The following is a 17,567-nucleotide window of genomic DNA, read 5'->3' on the forward strand; positions in this document are numbered from 1 at the left end:
ATTTATCTGTACCCTGGTGACTTCTAATTGATATTTCTCTCTAGGTTAATCAATTTTTATCCTTCTCAGCAACAAACAGAGGACGTCTCCTTGACTTTAGTAGGTAGTCTTGAAATATATTAATTTACTCTTTAATTAGCAGAAAAAGATATCCTGACAATATCTTCACTCCTACAAGTACTTTTCCTATATTCTTACCTAGTAAACTTCATCCAAAGGGTATTAAAACTATTTATTGAAATAATGACTGAATCAAAAAATTATTAGAATGTGTTATCTGTGGTACAAAAGCATAAGCTTATGTAATTTCTTTTCAAAAAAAGTAATGATAGCCATTAAAGAAGTTTAGATACTATTTACTTGACCCAAAAATTCCATTACTGGATATTTATTTTCTGTAGACCCTTGTGCACATGTGTAAAAACAAATGTAGTCAGATGCACCATAGAATTTCTTGTAATACCAAAAGACTAAACACATTGTAAATGTCCTTCAAAAAAGACAAATAAAAGCATATCCAGCTAGGACATGGATGCAACCTAGATGTCCATCAGCAGACGAATAGATAAGAAAGCTGTAGTACATGTACACAATGGAATATTACTCAGATATTAAAAAGAATGCATTTTAATCAGTTCTAATGAGGTGGATAAAGCTGGAGCCTATTATACAGAGTGAAGTAGGTCGGAGAAAATCACCAATACAGTATATTAATGCATATATATAGAATTTAGAAAGATGGTAACGATGACCCTATATGCGGGACAGCAAGAGAGACACAGATGTAAAGAACAGTGTTTTGGGCTCTGTGGGAGAAGGCAAGAGTGGGATGATCTGAGAGAATAGCATCAGTTCAGTTCAGTTCAGTTCAGTCACTCAGTCGTGTCCGACTCTTTGTGACCCCATGAATTGCAGCACACCAGGCCTCCCTGTTCATCACCAACTTCCGGAGTTTGTTCAAAATCATGCCCCTCCAGTCGGTGATGCCATCCAGCCATCTCTTCCTCTGTCGTCCCCTTCTCCTCCTGCCCCCAATCCCTCCCAGCATCAGGGTCTTTTCCAATGAGTCAACTCTTCACATCAGGTGGCCAAAGTATTGGAGTTTCACCTTCAGGATCAGTCCTTCCAATGAACACCCAGGACTGATTTCCTATAGGATGGACTGGTTGGATCTCCTTGCAGTCCAAGGGACTCTCAAGAGTCTTCTCCAACACCACAGTTCATAAATTTTTCGACGCTCAGCTTTCTTCACAGTCCAACTCTCACATCCATACATGACCACTGGAAAAACCATAGCCTTGACCAGACAGACCTTTGTTGGCAAAGTAATGTCTCTGCTTTTTAATATGCTGTCTAGGTTGGTCATAACTTTCCTTCCAAGGAGTAAGCGTCTTTTAATTTCATGACTGCAGTCATCATCTGCAGTGACTTTGGAACCCAAAAAAGTAAAGTCTGGCATTGTTTCTGCTGTCTCCCCATCTATTTCCCATGAGGTGATGGGACCAGATGCCATGATCTTAGTTTTCTGAATGTTAAGCTTTAAGCCAACGTTTTCACTCTCCTCTTTCACTTTCATCAAGAGGCCTTTTAGTTCCTCTTCACTTTCTGCCATAAAGGTGGTGTCATCTGCATATCTGAGGTTATTGGTATTTCTCCCAGCAATCTTGATTCCAGTATAGCATTGAAACATGTAAATTATCATATGTGAAACAGATCACTAGTACAGGTTTGATGCATGAGACAGGGTACTTAGGGCTGGTGCACTGGGATGACTCTGAGGAATGGGAAGGGGAGGGAGGTGGGAGAGGGGGTCAGGATGGGGGACACATGTATACCCGTGGCTGATTCATGTGAATGTATGGCAAAAACCACTACATTATTGTAATTAGCCTTCAATTAAAATAAATAAGTTTAAAAAAATGGAAATCATGCAACCATTTAAAACAAGTATGTTTATGTTTTAATGTGTGTAATTGTGTGTAAACACACACACACATATATATGTAATTATATATCATATTTATTTATATGTATATAGCATGTCTATACCATACATATATATTTCTCATATATGTGATAACATATATACAACATACACACATATAAAAAGATCTATAAGATATGTAAATTTTAAAATGGAACATAAAGATCAGCACTATTTACTATACATAAGTACCAGTCCTAGAACCCATTCACATGTCTATCAATCAAAAAGAGAATAAAGAAATTATTCTGTTTATATAACAAAACACCATACATCAAAGAAAATTAATGTGCTATATCTACACACAATACACTTGAATCTGAAATGCATATTATTAGACTAAAAATTAAAGACCTAAGAATATCTTTAATAAAATTCAAAAACAGGCAAAACTAAGCTATTAATTTTAGTTATCATATAACGATGGCTCAGTAAAGAATCCACCTGCAGTGCAGGAGACCAAGGTTCTTTTCCTGAGTTGGGAAGATCCACTTGAGAAGGAATTGACAACCCACTCCAGTATTCTTGCCTGGAGAATCCCACGGACAGAGGAGCCTAGTGGACTATAGTCCATGGGGTTGTAAGAGTGGGGCATGACTGAGCAACTAAACCACCCCCACCACCATAATTTTTGATGATAAAAGAGAAATAAAAGAAGTGAGTATCAATATTTAGCTTTACTAATAGAGAGAGGAGAATTGCCATTTATTTTCAAGAACTCTGTGTATGTGAATATTGGAAATGTTATATTTATTGAATTTGGGGTGATTACATTGTAGCTCAAGTTGCAATAATTCATTACATCTAAATTAGTGTTTTATACATATTTTGTTCATGGTATATTTAATAAATAAGAATATTAATATGAAACAAGATGCCAATCAATATGTACTTTATGTTCATATTTATGGTAAGAGGAGAATATGGTAAATCAACAAATCTGTATACATGCATATGTATATATATAATTTTCTGAAGGACAACCAAAAAGTTGAAAGAGTAATTGCATTGGATAAAAGACATAATAAAGCAAAAATCATGTCCATAATGTCATCAGGTAAAATACTAACTTGGTGAGATTATCTTTTTCCTTGAAGAACTGCTTTTAGTTGTTTGACAGAGGGCTAAGCTTTTGAAAATACGTTTTTCTTCTTTTGTTTAATCAGCAAGATGTCAGGTATGCCTGACTTTTCTCGACTGTGTAAATTCCAACAGTTTTAACTGGTGCAAAAATGTTTGAAGTCTAGTCTAAAGAAATTTTCAATTAGTGCCTTTGAAATATAGTATGTTATTAGTCAAGTTCCACTACATAAACTTTTGTAATGTGTTGCCTTACTGAAAATATCAAATTGATCTAAAAGCACAAAACAATGAATTAACCAAATGAATTGAATTTAGTTATGTCTAATTGTACTCAAGTTGCATTTCTTCTATTTATTAGGAAGGGACATGATATCAGAACAAATAACAAAAAAATTAAAATTATAATGCTGTTATTCTAATAAATATATACAGCTACTTGTAACCTAGACACATTTTTTTCACAGCTACAGATACATTTGTAAACACAATGACAGTCTTATAAATATACTCTGTTGTCAGTAGAGGAAGAATCCACCTTCTCTCTTACCTGGCCGTAACTTATGCATTGCTTCAGGTACAAGGTGAGAGGTGATCTACCTGAATCTTCATCCTTGCTTTCAGATTTCAGTGAAGTCTGAAGATGTCTTCTGAAATTTAAAGCCTGTTTAAACTTGTTTTATGAGAGTAACACACACGAAGTAATGCTGAATGAGTTTCTCCTTGTGGTCATGAACTTTTGCAAAAATGCTCTGTTACATTTAAATCTTTTGAAAATATTGTCCCGCAAAGAGGTGCCAGTGAAGATTGAAAGTAATCCTGTGTTTCTTAAGGTGATGCTTCAGCATTAGAGTATATGGTAAGAATTTGAAAACTATTTTTAGCTTTAATCTGTATAGCTATATCTTCCTGTAGAATGCAACGTGTTAAAGAGTCAATATTCCACAATGATTCCACCAAAAAAGTGCAATAGCAAAGATCCATCCTGAGACATTTAACTTTGAAAAGATGAGGACTGTTCTACTGCCTCCAGTCTCACAAAAATATTTTAATTTGCAAGGTCGGCTGGAAATTAGAGTGCCTTCATGGTCCACATTGCATATTAATTTTCATGAAATAAAGGAAACAAGAAGAGGGAATAAAATATGGCTTAGAAGCAAGACAAAAATTGCTGTAAGTGGTCCACTTTTTTTCATAGTTAAATGTTTTTTATAAAGCTCCAGTAGAATAATCAATGATTACTCCTGTGAAATCTGACTCTTTCGGTTTTCTGGTCACTTGATTCTAGACTCCACAGGAGTGGAGCCCGGGAGGGGAAAAAGGACAAGGGCTTGTGTGCCTCTGTTTCTCTCCTTTTTTGTTGTTGCTTTGTGTGTGTGTGTGTGTGCGCGCACGTGCGCTTTCTGTTTTAATTCCTACTCTGATAAAAGAAGAGATAAGATTCCCATTTTATTTAATACTCTTTCAGAGTTTGTAGATGCAGATTATGAATTTAGGAAAACCCGTATACACATATAAAAGGGACCCTTTTGCATTTATGTACTTGGATACTGTTTTAAATTTTTTATTGTATCATTTTCTATAAATTTAAGATGATCATACTTACAAGTTTGTTCTTTAAATAAAGCAGACATTCTATGTGCTACAGCACATATTATGTGTTGGTTTTTAAATATTGATCTAAAAGCAAAACATTTGTGAAAAAAGTTTTGTAGTAATTATTATGGTCAAGTATTAAGATCTATTTTTCAGTAGAGTTTAGCAAAAGAACAAAATATACATTTCTCCTCACATTAAAACAATCAACATATTTCCCATTCAATAGGCACAAAATTTTCACATATAATTGAATTTTATAAATTTTTGAATGAGTTTTTCAAGTTCTAAAATTTGAAGATTATATCAAATTTCTAGATTATTTTTTGAGGGGAGAGGAGAATTGAGTTCTACAAAATTGACTCATCTCATCCATATACCTATGTGTTAGTAATTCCCTTTATATTTAGATTTCCTTTATGCACATCAAAAATATATATTTTATTTGTAAGAATGCTGCATATTTCTTATTTAGTTTGCACTTGGTACATATGGGTAAATTGCTTTGTGCATATCGATATGCTTATACTTAAAATGCATACAAAAGCAAGCAATAAAAATTTGCAGCATGAATAGCATATAATCAATGACATTAGTTCCAAGAACATACAAAGCAGATTTTACCCATATCTATTATGTTTCAACTTGCATACAGAAAATATATTCGAATTCTTTACTTAAAAGCTAAGAGTAATAAAACAACAAGAATTGGTATCAGACAGATCCAGCTGGGCCAGGTGTTCAGTGTGAAGTGGTTGAGAAGAAGCCGCCCCAAGTTTTGCCATGTTGCCATGAAGATAATTTAGAGCTAAGGGCAACTGAGACCTGTGGCCTCAAGAGAGAGTTCTGGTCCTCTCTTAAATACACAGAATTGAAACGGGGAGAGTTTCCAGAATGAGAAATGTCACCAGAGGCAAATTTCACTTGAGTGAACCATCTAATGGCAGGGCAAATAACTAATCACCAAAAGTCTGCTCTTCTTATCATGGTCCTGTGATTTACCCTCCAGTCCTTGGAAGCCCCAGGCCCCGGCACATTCCTTAGCTCAGAATGTCATGCATTCCTCATTTTTTCCTTTCTTTCTCTAAACTCTCAGGTGTGTGGCGTTCCCAAAAGTAAAAAATTAAATGTGTGACTCTTTTCTTTTTTTTTCTGTTAGTCTGTCTCATGTCGACTTGATTAGTAGATAGCTGGATAAACCTTTTAAAAGTAAAGGAAAATTCTTTCTTCTCAACAAGTGTATGACAGATTTAACTCTAACGATAATGAGAAGTTATGAACAATTTTAAACAAAGAAAACAATCTGATTGACATTTTAAGATAAGAGGTCTTCGGTGTTCTTTGCTTTGTTTTATGTTTGTTTCCTTGAGAATATTTTAGAATGTGTAGTGTAGAAACTTGAAGACTACTTAGGAGACAAGTTATTGCCCTCATGCAGGAGAAAGATGATGGTACTTTGATGGTAATGGACTTTAGAGGCGACAAGGGGAAAAAATGACAAGCCTAGGTAAATTACAAATAATGATACCTCGGTTTTTGTATTGAGCTACTGAATAGATGCCTTCGACACATTAAAATGGAAAATCTGGGTTTCCCTGGTGGGTCAGTGGTAAAGGATCCACCTGCCAATGCAAGAGACACAGGTTCTATCCCTGATTCAGGAAGATCCCATAGGCCACAAAGCAGCTAAGCCCGTGCGCCCCAGCTATTGAGCCCAGCAGCCTGGGAGCCACAACTACTGATCACCTGCCGCAGTTCTGAAGCCGGTGTGCCCGAGAACCCACGCTCAGCCACAAGAGAAGCCACTGCAGTGAGAAGTCCATGGACTGCAACTGGAAAGTCGGTTCTGCTCTCTGCAACTAGAGAAAAGTCCACATGGCAACGAAGACCACACACAGACAAAAATACATAAATAAAATTAAGTTAAAAAATGGAAAATCTTGCAAGGGGAGCATGTGGAATAAGCGGCATTAGATGGAAGCTAGTGTAACGGAAAGGAACAAACCTGACTCCATACTGAAGCATTCCTTTAGCTATAACGGCTTGTGCTCTATTGCCTGAATTTAGTCATGCTGGTTCTTCCTCTTTGTCTAGTCAACATGTTAAAGAATATTGTCTGTAGACGGAAATATACATAATAGCCCTTTCTTAAGGTTCTGCCTCCCAGGCTTAACCTTCAAAGCTGGAGCACTTTTCATTCACATAGAGATAAATAGTTGCAGGAGAGAAAATCATGTTTGTCTTGCTGAGGTTTACAGAAATATTCTGACCAGACTTACGTGGACAGCTGAAAGAGAACAAGATGATACATCTCATTTGGCATCTGGCCAGTGCCAAGAAGTGTGCAACAATGAGGCAGAACCTTCCCCTTGTAGTTTAAAAGGAGTCTGCCTTCTAACTTCTGTAAGATGGTTCTTTGGTAGATTAGTTCACCATCTTCTCCATCTGATGGCTTTTCAAATTAAGCAATTTTTCTTCGCCCCAACACCTCTTCTGATTTTGTTATGTGATGAGCATAAGATTATTACTTCCTAAAGCAGTCCATTTCATCAGTAACTGTATAATTGAAATGCTATCAATATTTGCTGTTTATAAAAAAATATATATTTTATCTTAGTACCAAGAAATGTAGAAATTCTTATTGAAAGGATGACAGCATGATTAGATATTATATACACTTGTTTGTCACAGATACTGAGAAATCAACTAAATTAAAACATCATATATATAATGAACAAGAGGTGTCCTGTTTAAGCATCTCATTTCCCATTCTAGATTTAATATCTTTTGTAAAGATTAATACATATCTTCACACTGTTCTGTAGATCCTCTAATACCTGGCAAAATATCCAGGTATTTGATGATTGTAGAGGACAAGGAGCTTGATGAGCTGCAGTCCATGGGGTTGCAAAGAGTTGGACATGACTTAGTGACTAAACAACAAAAAATAGATGACTGCATATGATATGTTTTTTGTACATGTATATATTGTACATGAGTGACAGTGTAAATCAACTCCAGGGAAGTAATAAAGCGTATTTGAAACTGCATTACTAATTAGCAAGTTACTATGTTTATCTTCAGAAACTAGCAAAAGATTCCTAAACCTGTTTCTACCAGGATCAACATTCAAAACTCAAAATACTTATTTTAATTTGTACTCATCTGAATGCAGAGTTCCACAGAATAGCAAGGAGAGACAGATTAACCTTCCTATGTGAACAATGCAAGGAAATAGAAGGGAAACAAAAGCTTGAGAAAGACTAGAGATCTCTTCAAGAAAATTAGAGATACTAAAGGAAAACTTCAAAAGTCTGTTCTGTATTTCTGTGTCTCTTTTTCTGTTCTGCATATAGGGTTATCGTTATCACCTTTCTAAATTCTATATACATGTGTCAGTATGCTGTAATGTTCTTTATCTTTCTGGCTTACTTCACTCTGTATAATGGGCTCCAGCTTCATCCATCTCATTAGGACTGGTTCAAATGAATTCTTTTTAATGGCTGAGTAATATTCCATGGTGTATATGTACCACAGCTTCCTTATCCATTCATCTGCTGATGGGCATCTAGGTTGCTTCCATGTCCTGGCTATTATAAACAGTGGGAGAATGTGAGGGTGGGATATTTCAAAAGAACAGCATGTATACTATCTATGGTGAAACAGATCACCAGCCCAGGTGGGATGCACGAGACAAGTGCTCGGGCCTGGTGCACTGGGAAGACCCAGAGGAATCGGGTGGAGAGGGAGGTGGGAGGGGGGATCGGGATTGGGAATACATGTAAATCCATGGCTGATTCATATCAATGTATGACAAAACCCACTGGAAAAAAAAAATAATAATAATAAAAAAAAAAGAAAAAAAAAATAAAGGAAAACTTCATGCAAAAATGGGCACAATAAAAGACAGAAATTGTACGGATCTAACAGAAGCAGAAGATGTTAAGAAGAGGTGGCAGAATACACAGAAGAAGGATTTAAAAAAGAAAAAAGAAAGGGTCTTAATGACCAGGATAACCACGATGGTATGGTCACTCACCTAGAGCCAAACATCCTGGAGTGTGAAGTCAAATGGGCCTTAGGGAGCCTCACTATGAACAAAGCTAGTAGAAGTGATGAACTCCAGTTTAGCTATTTCAATTCTTAAAAGATGATGTTGTTAAAGTGCTGCACTCAATATGCCAGCAAATTTGGACAACTCAACAGTGGCCACAGGACTGGAAAAGGTCAGTTTTCATTCCATTCCCAAAAAAAGACAATGCCAAAGAATGCTCAAACTACTGCACAATTTCACTCATCTCGCATACTTTCAGATGTACAAGCTAGATTTAGAAAAGGTGAAGGAATCAGGGATCAAATTGCCAACATCTGTTGGATCATAGAAAAAGCAAGAGAATTCCAGAAAAACATCTACTTCTGCTTCATTGACTATACTAAAGCCCTTTACTCGGTGTATCACAACAAACTGTGCAAAATCTTAAAGACATGGGAATAACAGACCATCTTACCTGCCTCCTGAGAAATCTGTATGCAGGTCAAAAAGCAACAGTTAGAACCGGACATGGAACAATGGAACTGGTTCCAAATTGGGAAAGGAGTAGGTCAAGGCTGTATATTGTCACCCTGCTTATTTAACTTCTATGCAGAGTACACAATTTGAAATGCCGGACTGGATGAAGCATGAGCTGGAATCAAATTGCCTGGAGAAATATCAATAACCTTAGATATGCAGACGACACCACCCTTGATGATGGTGTAAGAGGAGAGTGAAAAAGCTGGCTTAAAACTCAATATTCAAAAAATGAAGCTCATGGCATCCAGTCCCAATACTTCATGGCAATAAGATGGGGAAACAATGAAAACAGTAAGATGCTTTATTTTCTTGGGCTCCAAAATCATTGCAGATGGTGACTGCTGCCATGAAATTAAAAGGAGCTTGCTCCTTGGAAGAAAAGCTATGACAAAGCTAGGCAGCGCATTGAAAAGCAAAGACATCACTGCCGACAGAGGTCCGTATAGGTTTTTCCAGTAGTCATGTTCGGATGTGAGAGCTGGCCAATATAAAAGGCTGAGTGCCAAAGATTTGATACCTTCAAACTGTGGTGCTGGAGAAGACTTTTGAAAGTCCCTTGGACTGCAAGGAGATCAAACCAGTCAATCCTCAAGGAAATCAGTCCTGAACATTGTTAGGACTGATGCTGATCTTGAAACTTCAATACATTGTCCACCTGATTCAAAGAACTGAGTCACTACAAAAAAACCCCTGCTCGTTGGAAAAGACCCTGGTTCTGGGAAAGATAGAAGACAGGAGGAGAAGGGGACGACAGAGGCCAAGATGGTGTGATGGCATCACTTACTCAATGGACATGAGTTTGAGCAAGCTCCAGGAAATAACGAAGGAGAGGGAAGTCTGGCATGCTGCAGTCCATGGGGTCATACAGAGTCAGACATGCCTGAGACACTGAACAAAATCTTTGAATATATTAGGTGTATCAATTTATTAGGAAAAGGAAGAAGCCCTATTCCAGCCATTATTTTTTATAGACAATTTTTTTTTTCTGGCTCTCTTTTGACACTCATCTTCTACAGCTTCCATTTAGCCCACCACCTCTTGGCTGAGAAATTGGCATCTTTTGCACAATTCTTATTTCTTCTCCAAAGATTTTTCAGGCTTATACTCTACATTTGGCTCTTAGGTATCTCTCCTAATACATTATTCTAATCTTCTTGGAACTTATATGATGTGTTAAATTAAGAACTGGCAATTGCTCTTCATTTTTATTCTCTGAGCTTCAGTTTACATATCTCAAATAATTATCATTAAGCTAGGAGAAATTCTCAGAAACAGACATGGGCATACATGTGTACCTAGAGTAGGCATTCAGCAGAGTGGCAATTATAATAAAGCTTAAATTCTAAAAGAATGGGAAATGCTTGATCTTTATGCATTTATGGATTGCACAGTGAAAATTTGAAAAGAAAAAGGGTCCTTATATCCTCTTTACTGTCATTTTCATGCTGCAGAAGTAGGTTGCACAGTCTATTCTGTCTTGCGGAAGAAGTTTTTGGTTTTACTCTTAATTTAATTCATTTACTTCTCAAAATTGGCACCCATATTCATAGTTGCTATATTCATGTTTCACGCTGATACTGGAAGAATTTCAAAGGATATACACTTCTTGTTTTACAAATGAAGTTGTTTGTGACAAAGAGCACTACTCTTTCTTGGAATTTAGTTATGATTTACTCTTCTAAAACGTTTTAAAAATATTTTGACCCCCTTCACACTTTTCTCCCAATTACCCCCCCTCACCCCCGACTTCCTGTATCTGGAAACAACCAGTATGTTCTACCTATTAATTTTTTTTGTTGGTGGTGTTTTTGTTTTAATTTAGATTTTATATACAAGAGAAATCATATGGTATTTGTCTTTTTTTGACTTACTTCAGTGAGCATATTGTCTTCAAGTTTCATTCATGCTGTTGCAAATGGCAAAAGTTCTTTTTTATGACTCAATAAAACTCCATTTTATATATATATACACACACACAGACACACAGACACACACACACACACACACATATATATATATAGCATACTTAGTTCATTAGACAGTAGGCTTTCATGTCAGACAGCAAGGCATATACTTACTTCCATTAATGACCAATTTTGGCCATTTGGGTAAGTTCTTAATACTTAGTTTTCTGAGTTTTATTGTGGGTTTGTTAATAGTTATTTTATCACAGACTTTAGAGAAACGTAAAGGATTTAAAGGAGTAGTGCATACAAATAGTTTTGACATATTTATCCCATAGTAAACACTTGATAAATATTATTGGTTTTTACTATTAATCTATACTTTATTGTTTTTTTTTATCATTGATAAATGTATTTGGTAAAAGTAATAGAAAATCTGATAAACATTGATTTAGATAAAATTCCATATATACCCCATCCAAAACAAATCCCAAGACAGATACTCAAGAGAGAGGAGAGAAATTCAGTAATGTACTCAGTGACTCAGTTCATTCCCTCCTTTCCCTTAGTCTCTTTAATATGAAGGCCTGCAGCTGCTTTCTTGTGGTTTGACTGATTTAAAGATGGAGACTGCATCTTCAGTATCATGGCCCCTTCTCAATTAGGGGGAGAATGATGGATGAAAATCTTTATACTAGAGTAAATTTTCCTCTTAATTTGGAAAGTGATATCTTGCCCAGGGATTTTTATCTAGATGATTTAGGACAGTATTTTACTTTATATCCAACTCTAGCAGCAGCAGATGTTGGACAACTAAGCTTTCCATCTGCAACACAACAAGTCTAGTAAAAAGGGGGAAGTCAGTGGCCTGTGTGCAGATGTTCCATTGTGACTTGCCCTGACTTCCATGGCAAATGGACAAGGGGTTATTCTAGCTTTATTTCTTGCTCTCCAATTGCAACTTCTCTTAATCGTTTGTTCTGTCACCACTCATCTCCAGTTCTTCTGAAATTTTATTGCAGCTACTTTGAAAAATAAAGAACTATAAAACCTAGTTCACAAATTAATGCATCATCTTGTATGTAGACAATTGCAACACAAAGGGTAAACTCACTTCCTCTCTCACAACTCTTTATGTGGCTTGATGCTCCAGAAGTTTATCATTTTCTATCTCCTCTCCCTGATTAGACATCGAGTAACAAATGATATGAGAAATATTTAGGGCATATGTTAGGAAAATAGCATATCTTACCCTAGCTAGCTAAGGTGAAAACAAGAAACAAACCTACACAAAAATGAGAGTCTTATTTTTTAAAGAAATAGGCCAAGCTAGTTCTCTGGTTGTTAGTTGATGTTAGTTTTATTTTTTTGTTTTGTTTTGTTTTTTGTTTTTTCCATTTATTTTTATTAGTTGGAGGCTAATTACTTTACAATATTGTAGTGGTTTTTGCCATACATTGACATGAATCAGCCATGGATTTACACGTGTTCCCCATCCCGATCCCCCCTCCCACCTCCCTCTCCATCCCATCCCTCTAGGTTTTCTGATTTTCATTTATGCTGACTTTCTCTTTTATGTTCTGGTTCCCAGAACATCACCTCTGGGTACTATTAATGATTGAAAATGTGTATCTATTTTGATAATGGAGAGAGCATGATTTGGGGGTCAGAAGTTTTAGTTTTGAGTTTCTCATTTACCAAGTTTGAATGCCATGGCCTTAACTCATTTTCTTGTCTTTGAATGACAACTTCTTCATCTATAAAGTTATAATGATGTTGAGACTATCTATGGAGTTAGTGTAGATAATAAAAGGGGTTGAAGCTCTGCACACAGATGGGACTTAATGAATCTTCCTTGGTGTTACATCAACCAAATAATACTTTGTTTCTTTCAATGATTTTAACATGCAGATTTGAAAGCATTATATAATCAGTTTGAACTAGAACTTGAAATTTTTAATACTTCCTTGAAAACATTAGTAAGTTATCATGTTCCTTTTATAAAGTTATTTATAAATGATTTTAACTTATTGGAAAACTATATCTCAAAATTTCAGATTTTTATGTCTTCCATGCTCAACAGAGGGAAAAAGTTTCATATACCTAGTTGGTAATTGAGAGGAAAGTAGAAAAATGATATGTGGCCCCCTAAAAGATGAACAAAACATCCATTTCAGTATCATCAATTGTAACTCTTTATACTACTCTAGAGTGCTATCACACTTGTTGAGATATTAACAAATGATATCTGGTATGAAGACAAAACGAAATTATAGGCAATGTGAATCTTTAAGATGAATAGGAAGATAACAGCTGTGGATTTTGAGAGAATGGTAGAGAAATAAATACTCTCATTCAAGTTCACCTCCAGAAGTACACATAAATATCTTAATTTCTTAAGAAGATGAGCTTTTGACCGATGGTTTAGCATTTTTATTTTTTCAAATAGGTTGCTGTCAGAAAAGTCACACAAATTAATTTTTGATTCTTTTATAATGCAGAAAATGTTAAAAATAAAAAATGTTTCACCTTCTGTATTTTGCTTAATATTCCTCTTTGAAATGTTCTTCTTGGGTTTTTTTTGTTTTTTTTTTTTAAACTCATTTCTTTTCCCTGGGCTCATAAAAAAGCGATGACTCCTCCATTGAGTACGACATGCCTCCTTTTGAAAGCAAGTATGTTTAACTCTTCCCTGATATTTGGAGCTTTATTGACCAAATAAGCACCTAGAATATGCCAGCTTGGATTTCTCACTGCTGTTTTGGAACTGTTAATCTTGTCTTTCTTGCATCTCATGTTCTGCACCATTCTGCTAAACTTACTTCCTTAAATGATCAATTTTCTCTTACCAACTAATATTTTTTATATGCTCCTCTTCTATCTGGAATGGTCTTTGCTTCCTGTTAATGTGTAACATCTATTCAGTCTTTACATTTCAGTAAGAGATTTTAGGTTCCAGAAGGTGTTCTGTGAATTTCTACATCATTTGTTAGTTGCTCAGTCATGCCCAACTCTTTGCAACCCCATGCACTGTAGCCCACCAGGCTCCTCTGTCCATGGAATTCTCCAAGCAAGAATACTGGAGCAGGTAGCCATTCCCTTCTCCAGGGGAATCTTCCAGACCCAGGGATCGAACCTGAGTCTCCTGAATTGCAGGCAGATTCTTTACCATCTGAGTACCAGAGAAGCCCCACTGTTTATAGCTCTCCTGAAATATGCATTCCTGAAACTCTATGCACTTCCTCTATCATAACACTAATCAAAAATTGGTCATAAGTAAGGATTTAAGCTTCTGTCTCTCCCACAAATTCCATGGAAGCAGAGGCTGGCTCTGTGTTACCACTGTTTCCAATCTGCCACATGCATAGGAAGATGGTTCTTAACCATTTCTGAACTAGACATAATTCAATTTTTAAGCTTTTTAAGAGCAGAGATTGCAATCTCTGCATCCTCTATATACTCCATATAACATTGCACAAAATTGTGTAGTATATTAGAAGTCCTCAATACTTAGTAAGTGCCTTCTAAGAATCTTAGAGCTAGAGGATGTTTCGTAAATAGCCTAATATAAAATCTTCAACATAATGATAAGTTGCTGAGGCAAAGGACCAAAGGCCAAAGAGCTGATTGTTTTAATAAAAACTACACTGAGACACAGATCGTCTAACTTCTGGATAAGAATTTTGGCAACATAGCATGTTGACATATTGGTAGATCTAATTTCAGAGTTAAGCTGAATTGTGTAGCCACAAAATGCTACCACATCTATCATAAACAAATTTCATTTACATGTTCTTATTTCCTTTTTTGTTTTTGTGCAGTGGCTAAGTCGTGTTTGACTCTGTGACCAAATGACTGTTGTTCAGCCGCTCAGGCGTCTCTGACTCTTTGCGACCCCACGGACGGCAGCACTCCAGGTTTCCCTGTCCATCACCAACTCCTGGAGCTTGCTCAAACTCATGTCCATTAAGTTGGCCATACTATCCAACCATCTCATCATCTGTCGTCCCCTTCTCCTCCCGCCTTCAATCTTTCCCAGCATCAGGGTCTTTTCCAAGGAGTCAGTTCTTCACATCAGGTGGCCAGAGTATTGGAGTTTCAGCTTCAGCATCAGTCCTTCCAATGAACACCCAGGACTGATCTCCTTAGGATGGACTGGTTGGATCTCCTTGCAGTCCAAGGCTCTCTCAAGAGTCTTCTCCAACACCACAGTTCAAAGCATTAGTTTTTTGGTGCTCAGCTTTCTTTATGGTCCAACTCTCACATCCGTACATGACTGCTGGAAAAACATAGCTGTCAGGAATAATGAATCATTTTGGATACAAAGCCATTGTATAAACTCTAATATAAGTTTGTCACATTTTAGAAGTTTGTGAAGATTTTCTGTGTTATGATATCAATGGCATATGCTAAAACACTTTCAAAGATCTAGTTTATTTTCTCTAGGTACTCCACATAAACACATGTGTATGTGTGCACACATATATTCATGTACAAACATCCATATACAGTTCAACAATATTTGCTCCAATTTAAAGAAAATAACTTGAAACAATAAGATTTGGATTAATTTCTAATACATGCAGTATAAATCAATTTTCTGTAGTGCCAAGTTATTCCCTTGGCTTTCAGTTAAATATTGAGAATAATGAATTTATCCTCTGAGGGAAAATAAGAAGCTATTAAGTACTTTTATCTGTCATCTGAAAGTTATCTGAAAGAGTTAAAATTTCCCTGAGGGACTTACATACAAAAATGTTTAATTGGATCCATTACAAAAGAAAAAAAAAGTGTTTGCCATATACACTTTAAGAATGAAACCACAAAACTTGACATTTTCTATGTTAATTAAAATTTTGAATGTTTTTCCTAATTTAAAATACTGAACTCTGTCATGGAAACATAATGCAATTTCACACATTCCTTTGTTATTTTATGCCAGACAAATGATACGAGCTAAATGCTAAAGAGAAAACAAGTCATCTGCTTTTCTTTTATGTCAAAGGTGGCCTATATATGTTACTGTATTTTTATTCATATTTTCAAACCCACAGTTGTGGTCATAGTAAGAAGTTAACTTACCAGGATACCTCGTATTGGGCAGAAACTGTATTGTAATACATTTGTGAACATAAATATTACCATAAATCATATACCAACTTCAAGCCTGAAGAAGTTGTAGGTAGCAGGATATATTTTTTCCATTCAAGAGCAGAGAAATAACTCATTTTCCAAGATGCTGTTCTTGAGTTTGCAAAAATAAAGCAAAATATGACTTTGCACAGTTAATAACTTCATCAGCAAGTACAATTTAGACATGATTAGGATCTAAAAGACTAGTAAGTTATTTTAATACTGGATAGCTCATAATGATTCAGTCATTGGTGGATATCTGAATTTGATATTTTATGTTGATCACACTTCAAAAATTATATCTAAATGTAACATGACTTTCCAATTGTATGTTTACATATATGTATGTCTGTTGTTTATTAAAGGAATAATTGACCCTCTCCTTACAAATCCTAAATATCTACATCACAAATGCATTAAATTGGAGGAGGAGAGATTAGATCTGAAGCAGAATAAGAATGGCATATTTTTTTAAATAAATGTGTAGTTGTTAATTCTTCACAGTCACTTAATGAACTTGTGGTGGTAAAGCAGGTGTAATTAGAGCTGTCAATATTGAATTCAGAACGTTCAATGCACTCTGAATTTAATCTAAATTTCTCTATCCTTACCTTTCCCTTTCCATCACCACTGGGAGAAATTGAAGCACTTGACTGCTGCTGTGGCAAATTGGATCCTAATAAGTATGATGCTTTACTGCTTCTTGTGTTTGCTAAGATACAACTGCACTATTTCAGAAGAACTCACCTGGGCATTAATTCAACAAGAAATGTTGGCAGGAGCATTATATTTTCCATATTTTGATATCTCAGTGAATGACTTGCATATAAAGAGGTCTGGCAGCTGGTTTATCATTCACTGATGTGCTTGTCATTTCAGTCTCCAGGTTCAGCTGACTCATCTCTGGGGGCTTGGAAATTATATTCTTCTCAATGTTTTAAATTATTTGAGGCTGCCATTTTTCAACCTGAAAGTAAAGGATCAAGTAATGGATTAATATGCTTAAATATAAAGGAGTTGATTTAAGAAGGTATCTTAAAACCTATCAGCAATATCACAGGTCATGTTTAAACTTATGATTATGTCTTTGAAAATCAATATCTGTGCTGTGAACAGCTAAAAACAGATGGAAATCATTTTTTGTCAAGTTAAAGATAATATGTTTCATGAAACAAAGTCTCATGAGATATTTTATATAGAGACTTTCAAGAGTGATGTGAAATACATTGAGGAGTGCTGGAGAGAATTGGAGCATCTAGAACTCTCATAATCTGCAGGTAAGCACGCAAATAGGAAC

The sequence above is a fragment of the Dama dama genome, chromosome 30 (assembly GCF_033118175.1).
Source record: "Dama dama isolate Ldn47 chromosome 30, ASM3311817v1, whole genome shotgun sequence".
NCBI classification, from domain to species: domain Eukaryota; kingdom Metazoa; phylum Chordata; class Mammalia; order Artiodactyla; family Cervidae; genus Dama; species Dama dama.